Raw genomic sequence first — 14,925 nt, forward strand, 5'->3', positions numbered from 1 at the left:
TAATGGCTCTCTTCTTTCTTTTCTTCGTTATCCAGTCGAGAAAGAAAAATTTATTAGAGATTTAAATATATATTCCTGTGTAGATAAAGAAATGAAAATTATTATTTTTCTTTTTGGACAAACATTGTAACGATATTTATCTTTCTCCAGCAACGAGAATGTAAATGAGAATGTTTTTTTTTAAAATTTAGACTTTTCTCAATCATTATAATAATCGTTGCGCGGATTTAATGAGATAGTTTTAAGAGAGATCTTGGATAGATAAATAGGTTAATTCAAAAGAAACGTGTTCAACCTGATAATAGAATTAATACAACTCGGTTAAAACCGGTGTGATTTGCAATCGCTCGAAAACCGCAGACAGACAGCTGTATTATTCCCAATTAAACCTTTCGTCGCTCCATCGTGTCTCCCAGAACACTTAATGCACGAGACACATAAGCGGAACCCGTATAATCCAGCGTGTTATCGACTCTTCGATGCGCCATTGATGCTTATTACTTTATTTTTCTCTTTCAACGTAGCCAAAAAAAGAAAACTGAAATTCGAAGATACGTTAAAAAAAATTTTAACGCGACAAGAGATTATAAACAAAATCACATTATTGAAAATACAATCAAAACTTAACTCTACAAATATAAAACGAGAAAATTAATTTTTCCTCGTCTAATTAATCGTCAATGTCATTAAAAATTTTTAAGCTATTATCTTCATTATTCGTGATAACTGATTTTTTATTTATTTTATAAAAAAAAAATGTAATTGCTTTCAAACTTTCTCAAACATTGAATCCTTTTTTTAACGAGATCTCTGGCATGATAATTAAAAAAAAAAGATTCGTTTCACAAAACGAGAGCATGCGTTTCGATATTTAAAAGATCGTTTTCGAAAGAAAAACCGATTTTTCACGGTTGATCGAGAAGAAGGAAGATCGATAGCGATTCCACGACACGACGATAATTGATCCGGTGATTTGCGAGTTCTCCAACTGTGGTGTGGTGGTTGTGTGGATCGTGTTGGATCGTGGAAACGAGCGGGAAACTCGGCATTCGAATTCTCGTCGACGAAACGGAAATTGTGTCGGCGGCGGCGGCCTACGACGTGGACGACAAAGGCATCCGAGATGCGGCAGCCCGATTGAATTTCAATACGGTGGGTTTCACGTGTGTGTGCGAACGTGTGCGCGTTGGGCAATGAAAGGCTTCCACACGGGCTTGACGTTCGATTGTCTTTCCAGTTTCCATTGTCTTTGATCGAGCAACGCTTACGCGGATGGAGGAAGGGAGGGAGAGGGTATCGCGACGAACCGTGGAGGATTTTTCTTCCCTTCTTCTTCTTGTCTTACTTTTCCTCTGGACATCCACCGTGCTCGTTCCTTCTTTCTTTCGATCGGCCGTTGCGTATGATGAAGAAACGTGTAACGGAATTTTAATGCGTCACTCGATATGCATGTATAGATAAAATTGATGTTTAGAGAGAAAGGTAGGGGGTTTCGTGGGTTTGATGGGAACGATAGCCTGTTGTTAGATGATGGAACATTCTTGGAAGGATTATAATGATGATGATGATGTGCGCGCATTAAGTCGGTATCGGAGCGCTCCTTGTCACGGAGTTGTTCCAAGCTTTTTTTTCTTTCTATGCGAGTATCGAATATTAAATATTGGTAATTGATAATGCGATATTTGGATTTTGTAAAAATTTGTCAGACTAATTTTGTTGAAATATTCTTGGTAGAGTGACTTATACGTATATGCACTAGTTTTTAATTTTTATCACGATAATAAATAGTAGAGATTCGTAAATATTGATTTACACAGTAATTGTAAATCATTTTGGAAAGTATTCTAACAATATAATCTCGAAATGTTTATTTTTAGAGTAATTTTATTTAAAGTTTCTAGAAAATCCCTAGCAGTATATTCCTCCTTGTTATCTAGGGACATTCGCGTAGATACCTCGCGAGAGATTCTATCGCCAATTCTAAGAACAGGTGAGGTTAACGACGATAACTCGACGAAGCATTGACCACAGCTATTAAATCCTACAATGTAAACTGAACGCAACATAATACACTTGCGTATTTAACCTAACGAGAGAGAGGTCGAGTTCGAAGATATAGCCACAACGGTTTGTTGTATATACGCGCAGAAGGACGCACGCCCGTCATCGTACGATTCAGAGACCGATCGATATCGTCTCGAATAGAGGTCTCCCTCGATCGATCCCTCGCGCTTGTATACTGGAAAAGGAGAGGAGGATGCTTCTTCTTCTCCACGTTGGAACGTATACTAGAGAGATAGATAGAGAAGAGAATACCGGTCGCCTCTCCTAGTAGTCTCGCCATGTATGAGCATAAAGGTTTCGTTCGCCTTATTAAGGTTGGCGCACGCGCGATTCTTTGGTCCGGACCGGAGTATTGAAACGAAGAAAGATGGAAAACCGGAACTTCGAAACCAGTTTATTATTCGAAACGTGGGTTAGTCCTGCACAGTGAGGCCCAACAGGAGAAAGAAACCGGCCAGGCCGGCGTATTTTCTATCCGTCTTTTATGTGCGGGTACCGAGCGGATAATGCGGATCCCGCTTTTATCGACCATTTGATGCGCGTATATATACCTCGATGATGGAGAAGATATATATCTTTTCGGAAATCGATCGTTCCAATTTTCCAACGTTTTGTCATTTGTCCAGTTGAGACAGATATTATTTCTGCGTTCTAATTTCCGGAACAAGGAAATTGCTGCTTATTCTTGTGCAATAAATTTACGCTTCTGCCAAATTCTTGGACTTGTTCCAAAAATTTCAAATTCTGCTAAATAATACATTCAATGTAATATATATATATATGGATTGCAGTAAATTCAAAGTAAAACTGAAAAGAAAATGTAGTTGTATCAATCGTTTAATAATTATATATATATGGAGATAGGTGTTCGTTTAACTTGTTTATAACAATGATTCGAAAATTTTTTAATTTTCTTTTCTTCTCTGCAAAAAAGTTGGTTACTAATTTCTACAAACTTGATAAAACTTGAGTTTTTATATTCGTATTCTTCTTTTAATTTTAAATTAAAAACCGTCGACATTAAATAAAATGTAAAAATTATCTCGAAAAGGTTAACTCGTTGTCTTCCAGTCAACAAACTGGAATAAGAAGCGACCGACGCGATTGACGCACGAGGGCCAGTTCCGTTTTTGCATCGCGGCTGTTTAATATTTAACATGTGTTCGCACGCGCCACTATTTTCGTCTCGAATCCTTCGAATCGGTGTTTGTGTGCCCCGTTCACCACGCGGTGGACGCAGGAAAATCGTTTCTGTCTGCGTCGTTCGACCGTTGAGCAATCTGCATAATTTGCCGGAGCGTTGGCAAACAGAGCGAGCAACAATGCAAGATTAAGGTACGACAGGATGAGCCGCCTGACTGTCTAGCTGGCCGATTCACGCTTCGTCGTTTACCATTGTAACCTCCTAACAATTTCACGCACTTGTTGCTCTCCTCTCTCTCTCTCTCTCTCTCTCTCTCTATATCCTGGCTACTTCGTTCAATTACTTGCTTTGCGCAGTTCGTTTAACTATTCGCTCAGGTTATTGAATCGCGTGTCACGCCAAGATAGATCGCTAATGCGCGACACGTTTTTGTTAGCGCGCGTTATTTATTAGTGAAATTGATTATTTGATGTATTTTTGTCCATTATTTTCAAGTGTAATTTCATCTATAAAACGTTTTAATATTTCTCTTGTTCACGATTTTTTATTAGGTTATGTTAGGTACGGTCGATAAGGTAGGCTAATAAGTATTATTGCTTATTCTAGTAACATTGTTCCTAGGGAGCACTAATAAACAGAAGAATATATATATATATATATTGTGTAGAAAAATGATTTTACAGTAAAATTATTGAAATTCAACCTTAATAACGTAAAGTAGTGTGTGAAATCTTTCATTATTCCATTAGCATGGGTATTATATTTTTATTACATTCTATATCTCCAAAGATATACATCGGATATTTGAAAGTATATCGATGAATTTTTTTTCGAATCTTTTATGTCGTTTCAACGTGCTAAAGATGTAAATAAAATAAGTTTAGAATTATCTTGTAGTGAAATATTCTCGGTTTGAACAGGAAATAAATATTTTTAGATTTTTTTCCCTCCATATTGTTATTACTATCGTGTCACGTTTTCGCAAACAAATCACAAGCACGTAAAATATAATATATATATGGAACACTGTTCTCGAAACTCAGAAACGTACATTGTTGGAAAGCATAATTTCACACTATTTTTTCCAATGGTCACGCACCAAGTAGCGCGCGGAACACTTTACCTCAATCTTGTCTACAACTTGTATTTCCTCATGGAACAGGAGGCGCGCTTTCTATTACCGCAAACCCATCATGGAATACTTCCTTTCAATTACGATATATCCGACGTGCCGATTCGCGAAGCCTCAGGATTCACACTGAATCAAATATCGATAACTCGGTGTGAAATGAAACTCTCTCTCCATTTAGCCTTGCTTCGTTCGTGTATCATAATTGGAAGGGTTCACCGTGTAATCGACGTTTATATGTCCTTTTAACTGAAATGTGTTGAAACACTCGAGACAATCGTGAATTATACGCTCGAATCTTGGTAATTCGAGGTCTCTCGGAAGAAGAGTCGAGTTATGAATTATTTTTCTTTTTTTTTTTTCTCTCTCTCTCTTATCAAAATTTTCGACTAAAAGAAGATTAATAAATATGTATCAAACTTTGTATCAAGCTTTATTTTTTTTTTTTTTCAATTGTAAGAGATATTCGAGACAATTGAAGTTATTGTAGAAATTGAAAGATAATGTACAGGGTGATCATATTATCATAATTCCAAAATTGATATATCAGTATATGAAAAATTTGAAGATCACCTTTTTTTAAAAATAATTTAATTTTTATAATAAAGAGAGAGTCTTGAATTATATAAATTATATTCACAGATTTATATTAATTAGGCTTTTGAACTCTCCATATGATATTTTTTATTTATATTGTATGTAAATCCTCTCCACTAACATAAACATACATTTAAGAATCATCAATATATAATTATTTCAAATTGTAAAGATACTACAATAAAAATTATAAATTTCAATTTATAAATCCTAATTTGTAAAAGAAGAATTGAATTACAGATAATATATGTATATATAAAATAAATAACAAACATTTATATTTGGATTTGTAGAGGTTTATAATGTGAGATCTTACAAGGTTGATCTCAAACTGTTCCTAAAACAAGCGTCCTCGACGAATTCTAGTGGTCCCTAACAGTTTAGAACAATTAATCAGGCTAGCATTGAGTTGATGCATGGCCAAACTAGACTGTATGCATTCTCTCTTCTGTTGGCCAGTCTTTGACAAACTGCGTCCCTTTTATGACCCATTTTGCAGCTTTATTTTGGAATTAATCCTCCAAGTCACCTCTGGCTTAATTTTAACCTTTTATTAATGAAAATAACGTTCTAACAGGCTTTGTCACTAGAATGACGTGTCGACTAAAATTCCTAGTAGTTTGTTAGTGATTTTGAGGATGGCGAATTCGATATTGGTGAGCTTTTCTCAATTATTATTATTACACAAATAGTTTAATTATTAAAGATGTTAAATATAATAAACAAAAATAATAATAATTCCGTGTAACGATCTAGAAATTTTTAATAATTATTCTAGAGAATTCCTTTGCTTATATACATTGTATCGAAAGTGAAAATTATTATTGGATAATTAACTTCAAAATAATTTTTTAGACAAGAATTTTAACATCGTCATATGTAAATGGAAATAACTGTGTTGGTTGAGAATTACTTTTTGTCCAGTAATGAATAATAATTCATAAACTGTTGGACGATAAATTTCACTCTCAAAACATGTGAAAGATATTATTTCCATGATGATTTATTCTCAAATATATCCGCGTTTGAGTGAAATGGATATTTTTCACAAGGATACCGCATTAAATTACCCTCGGTAATTTTTTTTATCCTCGACTCAACAAGTAAACTCCATTAAATAGTCAAAAAGTACCGTTCAAAAGCAATAATTTCCTTCGATAATTTTCTATTCTGAAAAAAAAATATTAACACTTTTACATAGAATATTACGCAATAATATTCGCAAGAATATAATAAGACGAATCAAGTGTAAATTGAATTAATCAGGAAAGGTATTAAAAAAGAATATCCCTTGCGCCCCAAGAATTTTGAAGACGTTTTTAAAGTTAAAGGAACGTGGATTCTATCCGGGGAATACAAGAGTGGAGTAAATAAATTGTTCAGGAAAACGAAGCAAGAATAAGATGGGTTCAACGTTCGTTCTAAAGTTAAAAAATTCTATAAAATCTTTCCTCATCCGTGATGAAGAAAGTAAATTGCCTGTATTTGATCCTTGTATTTATGCATGGATTGATTTTAAAATTTAGTTCTTTGATATATCAAAAAATATATTTCTTTATTTTTAATCGATTATCGATAAGCAAAGTCTGTTGTAATTGATATAAAATTGATACAAAATTTGTGTCATTCGTAGTTTAACGCCATGTGGTAAGTAAAGTGATCGATTATGATATAATTTATCCTGCTTGTCATCCATCATGATGATGGTTCATTGATTTTGACATGTAAGAAAAAAAAACTTAAGTCTCTCTTACTATTCGTGTACGATAAATTCTATAATTTAATTCTATTTTTAAAAAATTATTTGCAAAATTATTTGAGAAATAAATATTAAACCAAAGTTCGATTTAATTTCTTTTATTCATTGCTTCGAATAATTATATATTTTGATTATTATTTTTAATATCCATTTAATGTTTTGCAATTTATTATAACTCAAATACATTTATACAATTTAAATATCCTCAGGAACGGATGAAATTTCAATTTAACACCTTTCAAATCCGTTTCAATGGGATATCCATTCGTTTTGCATATTGTTAACACCTTATTTTATGAAGTTACGCGATTAAAGTTTATAGTTTCGATTCAATGAGCACAGATAGATTGTTGATTTGCATAAATATTTCATTTAATTTCAACTCTTAACTTCAATACAAGCGAGAATTATTCTATATATATATATAAAATATAATATTTCTCATACGATGTTATAAAAGTGAATAGCTTAGATGACGCCCACTTAAATAGTTTTCTAGAAAAAGAATCGGTCTCTCAATGAAAAGTCTTTATAACTCGACACGGTATTGCGTTTTTTTTTTTTTTTTTCTTTTCTTTTTTGTTTGAGAATATATACATAATATTGCGCAAGAAATGAATAAGTTTGAGAAACAAGACTGTATAAAAATAGATTTTCTGAAATGAATGAATAGAAATAAACATTTTACATTTAAATGAAATTTTTAAATTGTACTTAATTGATTGCTTTTAATTTAATAAAGAAGTTTAGTATTTTAAATATATTAAAATCAAATCATTTTTTGATAACGTATACAAAAATTTTCTATCTATTTTCCTGTGCAGGAAGGAATAACAAAAAAGTAGTAAGTACATAATCATTTTCACTTGTTGAATTGCGTTCCATTTAAACGGAAAATAAATATTTTATTTACATCAAAATCGATAAATAATAAACATTGAAACATTAAATAAAACAATATTCTCAAACAATATTTGTTTATAAAAATATCTCTTCTTTATATCTATTTGTTTTATCTTATGGAAATATTTAAATTTTCCATCATCTCATATTCTCTCTGACATTTCCTAAAAGTTCATAGAATGAAAAAAAAAAAAACTTGGATTAATGATTCAACTTATTTCCAGTAATATTTATCCCAATTTATGAAAATATTAAAATTTTCTATATTCATTTCATATTTCAAATTTTCTTGGCATCTGGCAAAAGTTCACAGGATCAAGAAAAAAAAAAAGGGAGAGAATTGATACAATATGTCGAAACACAGGCGTTCATACTCGATGCATGTGATCGTGTTATTTTTCTAATTACCGCATATCGTCCCACCTGGCCAACTGTGTGCGGTGCACACAGGTTAATGAGCCTCTGCTCTCGGCTAGGTGACGTTTCTAATACGCTTCCGAGATACCTTGCACGCCCACGTGTCTCTAATCCCACGTAACTACGTGGGTATACACCTCTATCTGGTGTTCGAGAAATAACTTTTTCTTTTCTTTATTTGCTTATTTCACTTTCACGCGATGAATGGGCCGAAGTGAAAAGAATTTAAAAGGCTTTTATGGTCGATTAGGATGAATACTGTTGTTTCTTTCAAGTTAATTATTTTTCCTGCCTGTATATTTAATGATGTAAAAATGTACGGAAAGTTTAGACAATTCTCATTTAATATTTAATTGTTTTAAAAGTCAAAATGTGTAAGGAAAATATTTATTTATTTATTTATTTTTTTTAATTAACCAGTTAATTTTCTGCTAATAATATGTAATATTGAAAAATATGCATTGTCAAGATATTAAATAGATATTAATTTTATTTTTTTCAATAGAAAAATAAGTATCTATAGGTATACTTTCTTGTATGGCAATTATTGTAATTGAGAATTGAATTATCAATAGATTTAGAATGTTAATGCACTTCAATATCAATGAAGATTATTTGAATTCTAACATCTCATTAGTATTCTATAAAGAAGTTTCACCAAACGAGGGTGAAAGCTAGCACCAAAGTCTCTGCTTTCAAACTGTTGTGTGATTCGAATCCTTGAATAATTCTCCAATTAGCATGAAGCACAAAAAATCTGTATTTTTGATCGTTCCACGATTTTGTTACGTCGAGAAAAGATAAATATATATATATATTGCATTCGGTTTCTTCATATTTCCTTCGAGAGATTTTTTTCTAATCTGAGATTTCCGTGTTTCACTTATCGACATGTGTGAGAGAAACATTTGAATATGTTAATTTTCTATGATTAGAGATCATAATTTTTTTGCGTTGGTGTAGTTTTATTAACAAAAAGATAAATAAGATAGAGATGCCTCTTTTTTTCACTTAATTAAAAATAATTTATAAATTTACATTAAGCTTATTAATATAAGCTATTTGAATTATAGATTATCTGATAATTTGTGAAAGTGAAATTTATGGAATATTAAACTTGTAAGTAATAGCAGTTATATAGATCTTGAATTATAAAATAGTATAAAGAAAAGTTATTATTATGATAAATTAATATTATCTTCCTGCAAAAATAGTAGATAAATCATAATCTTGCATTTTAATAGATGACAATGACTCAGAGTGTGTAAAAGAATGATTTATCCTTGCCATAAATTAATATATTATTAGTAATTCTAATTCAAACTCTACAATTTCTAACCTGAAAGATACAACTTTTACAACACAAATATATATGTAAAAAGATATACATAAAATTCAAAATAAATACAAATGAATCAATTTTTCATCTCTAAAGAGATTTAACATATAATTTCAATACGAATTTTAACATTTAATAAATGTCAGATTAATCGTACAATAAGAAATGACAAATTTATCACGAAAAATTTGAATTTTTTACGTTTGGAACACCCTGTAGATAGATAAGTCGAGGCAGTTACGTCGTGTTCGAGATTCGCATTAGAAAGGCGCGTGGCAGCAGCCAAGAGATGTCACAAGGTAAACCGCATGCATAACTTGGATATAGGGAATTATTGTACGTATGTACGTAAGTACCTATCTCTTGAAGATCGAAACACACCGGTATCGTTCGTCTTGCAACGTCCTTGAGAAAAATCCGAGTTTGCAAATCGTGTCTTTCCTTCCTCCAAACTTCTTTCTATAATATTCCACTCTGTTGTACCATCTTTCACATGTGCTTTTCTATTTGTCCCTTGAAAAGAAAATGAAAATAGATTATTAGCCAAACATCAAGATGAATTATTATATACAATATTTTAAACTTATGAAGGAATGAATTCTTTTTTTTTAATCTTCAAAAAATATGAAGATAGTAAAAAAAGTATCTACATTTTTCATAATTTATATAGCTTATATTATTTACAAATAATATAATAATTTTCAGGAATAATTAATTAAATATTTTCAATATAGCTAAAATGACAATTAAATATTGTGAAAAATGTTTAGTGATTGACTGACAAAAGTCTGGACCGAGGAGAGAAAAGAAGAAGGTAGGAGGAGAGCACACGAATTACAATTTATACGAGCAATAGTCGGAAGAGATTACTCGTCTCTCTGGTTATTCCACACGTCTGCCTTTTATTTATGCAGCGACGCGAATCATGCGATTGCCGATAATAATTTTTCATCATACGAGATTGATGGAGCGTGGCACCATTGTAAAAACTGTGAAAAGTGTTGACTATTTTTATTTATTTATAATATTATTGGTAAAACGTTGAAGATTATCTTTCACGTGGTCGAATGATCCTTTCAGATATTTTATTTTATTATTATTATTATTATATTTATCATAGATCTCGATATTTATTCAAATGATAAAAATGAAATTTCATTAAGCACGACTGGTGCTTAAATCGGTAACTATTTATGTTGGTAGCAGTGGCTCGTAATTTACCCAAACCAGTAGTAACTCTTGGGCCAATGACCACTAGTTAGTTGCTTCCTATTAACACAAACGAGGAAACGCGGACAAGTCTAATCGAGCAACTCGAATTCCTTTAAATTACTCAAACACATCCTAAAAATTAAAATTACAGTTTCCAAGTATGTTTGATCAAGTTCCTGGTTCCCAACCAGTGAGTCTCGACTTCCTTAAGGATTATTTAAGTTTATTTTTGTAATATTTTAGCGTTTATTTATTGTTTCAATTGATATTAACTTTTTTGTCCTGTATTATTGATATAATACTGATTTTTTATAAAGAAAAGAAATATAGAATGATTCTCTCCTTAAAAAAAACTTAATCCATTGATTGTTGTAACTTATTGATTACGTTTTTAAATGTTCTTTTTTTTTTATTAATCTCATTAAGTTTATCTTTATATAAGAATCATAAATTATAAAAAAAAAAGTCAATGATTGAAAGAAGGTTGAGAAATACTGATCCAAGTAAACCGTATATCGTAATATATTAAAGAACCATAAAAAAGATCGAGCCTCTGGAACCTTAAAGTGAATATAAATCCAACATGGATGCTTCTCGGCGACGGCAGTTACACACGGTCCCATGACCCTTTAATAGAAATTTATGTCAACATTTTGCCTTTTCTTAATCGTCGTTAAGTTTAATCAATTGGCGGCGAATCGTTATGTCATGTCGAGTTGAATTCGAGCGCACGCTCGATTAACCGACGAAGAACTGTCTCTTGGAAATAGGAGCTCTCCTCTCTTTTCTTTGGACTTTCAATACGATACCACGAACATGATAATTTCTACGTTTCGATTCGCTCGCGTGATCGTAAATATGATCGAGATTGCATGTTGTGCGAGTTACGTTGAATTATTTACTAGTGGAATATTTGTGGAACTGAAGGATGAACTGAAACAGAATAAATTTTTATAGCTTTAGAAACGTTTCTTGAGAAATTCACAAATAAATTAGTTTTTGATTTTAGAAATTTTAAGATCGTTATCAATTTGAGCTGAATTTTTATGATTATTTCAATTTTTAAAAAGGAATTTATTGCAGGTGTTGTTTTTTCCCTCTTAATTGTGGATATTTTTTTAATAATGAAATTTCAACATTATTATCAAGTCAATTTTTTTTTCATTAGTTTTGTGAAATTCATTTTGTTCATCTTTAAACATGTTCAATATTCTAAATATTCTAAAAAATTCTAAAAAAAATTTATTAACATCTATGCGCATTTCTTTTGTAAAAATTAAAATAATGATCTAAATATTCCAAAAAACAAAGTTTTTCTTATGTTTAAAATAATGATATATGCAATATCCACACATTATTAAGATTAATTGGTTGCAAGTTATAAACTGTTTATAATATCCTATGAGTAATACCATAAATGAAGAAGAAGCTTCTTGTTCTTCCATGAATAAACTTCCTGGTCTCCCCAGAAATCAATAGTCAGTCTTCGACTTCCGATAATCTATTTCTCTTCGTTTCACTTTGATTTATGCTTCATTCATCGCGAGTTCCATCGAGCTAGTTAATGCGCAGAGAAGTCATTTTGATATTATCTTAGAACCGACTTCAGTCGGTTTAGCCTGATTTAATTAGTAGCGCACGTATTCCTCCAAGGCAAATGAGCACACACGATTCTGCGATTACAGGTTGTATCGATGAACTAGTTGCGAACAACAGAAGTTTATAAGATGCGATCAATGCAATGAAAAAGAAGAAAACTTCTCGAATCTCGTTCTTCTACGAATATTGCATTATGATTTATGAAAAACGATGCACTTTCGAACTTTTATATCTTGTTTTCACTTAACTCGGTTGAAAGTATAATGGATTCAACTCGATATCATTCGTAATTAATATATTCACTGCTTTAATCATGTACGATTAACATGCTTTCCACGAATTCTTTATAAAATTTATCTGAAAATTGATACGTAGTAATTGTATATCTATCTATATGTATTGTTAATTACATATATAATGCATAGAAGATAGAAATTATTTTGAATAAAAGTAAATAAAATCCATTTTATCTTACTATCTAATTAGTTTAAAGTAGTTTAAATCAAATCTAAAGTAAGTGTCTAGTAAAATATTTTCTATATTTGATATTTTTTCAATAATTGAAATATAACCTCAAATCAAACTGCAAGTATCAAAAGCTTGATAATTATTCACGTTAGCATTTCGATATTCGATTATATTAAAAATAGTAATTTTATAAAATAATAATATAACGTATAAAATAGAGAATTATTAGTCTTTGTTTATTGCAAGTCAAATATGAAATTAATTTTCGTTTATATTATATGAATCGCTATGTATTTTTAATATATACAATAATTTGTATGTATTATATTCTTAAAATCTCAACTTTCGTAAATTTCAAATTTCCGACAATTACAAATAAAAATTATAAATGGCCTTATACGAATCAAAATTATTTTTTCGAAGAACTTTTATTAAGAGATTTTCAGTATTTGCTTATTTCAATATAATTATATTATGATATTTTATTATCGATTAAAATACTATTTTTCAATTAAGATTACAAATTATTTTAAGTTTTTAAGTACGAGCATTAAAATAAACAAATAAGTAACTCGATTAATAAATTAGAACAAAATGGAAACACTCTAAACATGACTACCATTTCATTTAACCTCCATTCCTCGTCCAATATCTCCATAACACGATTGAACGATCCATCATATCGTTCGAGCTCGCAAATCAATCAATCAAGATTATAAAATCACTCTGAACCCACATATGTTTCTTTTTTTTTTCACATATGTATGAAGCAACACCTTGACTACGTTCTTGTGCTCGCCAGAGCGTGCAAAGAAACGAATTCGATTCCCAGGCTCGATCGATTTACGAACTCCTAACACGGGCGAGAAGCAATTCGAGAAAAAAGTACCAACTTACTAGTGGATTTTGCTTAAGGCAAACGCGAAATTCAGGACTCGTGAGGACAACGTTCGCAGAGAATTAATGGAAACGCACCCGTAGGTCGCGTGACTGTGCCCTATCCCCACCACTCGCCATTGTAATGGCGCGAAGAACGAACGAGACAAAGACAGCTGATTATCATTCAAACGGCACAGGCGAACGGTGACTGCCCTTGGCCATACGGAAAGGCGACGCTTCGCAAACGAAACGTTTTAATGCCTGAAAAAGGAGACATAATTGTCGGCTCGCTTCTCGCGGTGTCGTTAAACTCGTTGAACGTTGTTAAGGGTCAATAATCCAACGTTCGCTGCTGTCTAGCTTTGCATACTTGTTCATTCTTATTTTCAAATAGGTTATGTAAGTTACTTTTTCATTCGTTTTTCTTTTTATTATATTGTTATCATTTACTATTTTTATATTAACGATAATATTTAAGCAGCTTAGATGTTTTTTTTTAAAATTTACTGATTTTTATTGATAAATATTTGAGAACAGAGAAGAAGGGAACAAGAAACTATTTTTTTGTTCATTATTTTTTATGCAGTATATATGAGATTTATTGATCGTTAAATACTATTTAGTATATACTTTATGGCGAAGGTCGAATATGATTTCTTTCTAGAAGAAAAAGAGAGAAGATTGTGTGAATGTGTACATATATATATATATATATAGTTACTATTATCTTTCCGAGATAATGAGAAAATAAATTTCTAACGGTATTCCATATTTCATTTTGACATTAAAACGTATATTTTTATGCAAAAGAAATTTGATGACTAATTAATAATTTTATGATTGATTTATTATGATTCACGAAATTTCATGATTTGTAAATTATTATACGTATTATATCATATATGGTATACTTTTATGTTTACAAACACATTTAATGCTTGAAAGTACGCGTCTCTTATTTTTATCAGTAATATTTTTTCATTTACATCTTTGATTTTAAATAGAACAAGTCAACTAAATATTTTATTCTTGTAAGTATGAAATATGGATTTTTTTTTTTATCAAGAAAAATAACAATTCGTAAATAGTGCTTTTTTTCCATATCGAAGATAATCTAAATTCCTTCCTAAAAAGAGAATAATTTTTCTTCTTTAAATTATTTCAATTAATGATTGCAACGCATAACGAGTTTGCATGCGAATATTGTATTACGATCACGGGAACGGGGCAGTGGAACGTAATCACCGACCTGATCCTCGTTGTCGTCGACGGCCACCGATGGAATTTATTGCAGCCACCCCGTTACCCCACTTTCCCTCGAGAAACTCGGTGATTGTAAAATACTGCGACGAAAACGCGGCTTTCTTTGTCCCAGCTTGGATAAATAAATTTGAAAGTTGCGAATGGACCGATGT

The 14,925-nt window shown here is 31.2% G+C and overlaps 1 protein-coding gene and 1 long non-coding RNA gene across 6 annotated transcripts in view; one reads left to right on the top strand and one right to left on the bottom strand.

Moving 5' to 3' along the window:
- The window catches only part of LOC412917 (probable serine/threonine-protein kinase dyrk2), a 222,230-nt gene that overhangs the window by 194,386 nt on the left and 12,919 nt on the right, over positions 1-14,925 (top strand). The gene's annotated exons all lie outside the window — the stretch shown is intronic.
- Positions 8,511-13,901, bottom strand: LOC102655506. 2 transcript variants are annotated; one of them, XR_003304968.1, is made up of 4 exons: positions 13,251-13,897; positions 11,977-12,520; positions 11,125-11,497; positions 8,511-9,865 (listed from the first exon to the last, which is right to left on the bottom strand). It is a non-coding gene; the product is annotated as an uncharacterized LOC102655506 (long non-coding RNA). The 2 variants fall into 2 exon arrangements; XR_003304967.1 differs by lacking the exon at positions 8,511-9,865 and having other exon boundaries at positions 10,966-11,497; positions 13,251-13,901.

The sequence above is a fragment of the Apis mellifera genome, linkage group LG6 (assembly GCF_003254395.2).
Source record: "Apis mellifera strain DH4 linkage group LG6, Amel_HAv3.1, whole genome shotgun sequence".
In the NCBI taxonomy this organism is placed as follows: Eukaryota; Metazoa; Arthropoda; class Insecta; order Hymenoptera; family Apidae; genus Apis; species Apis mellifera.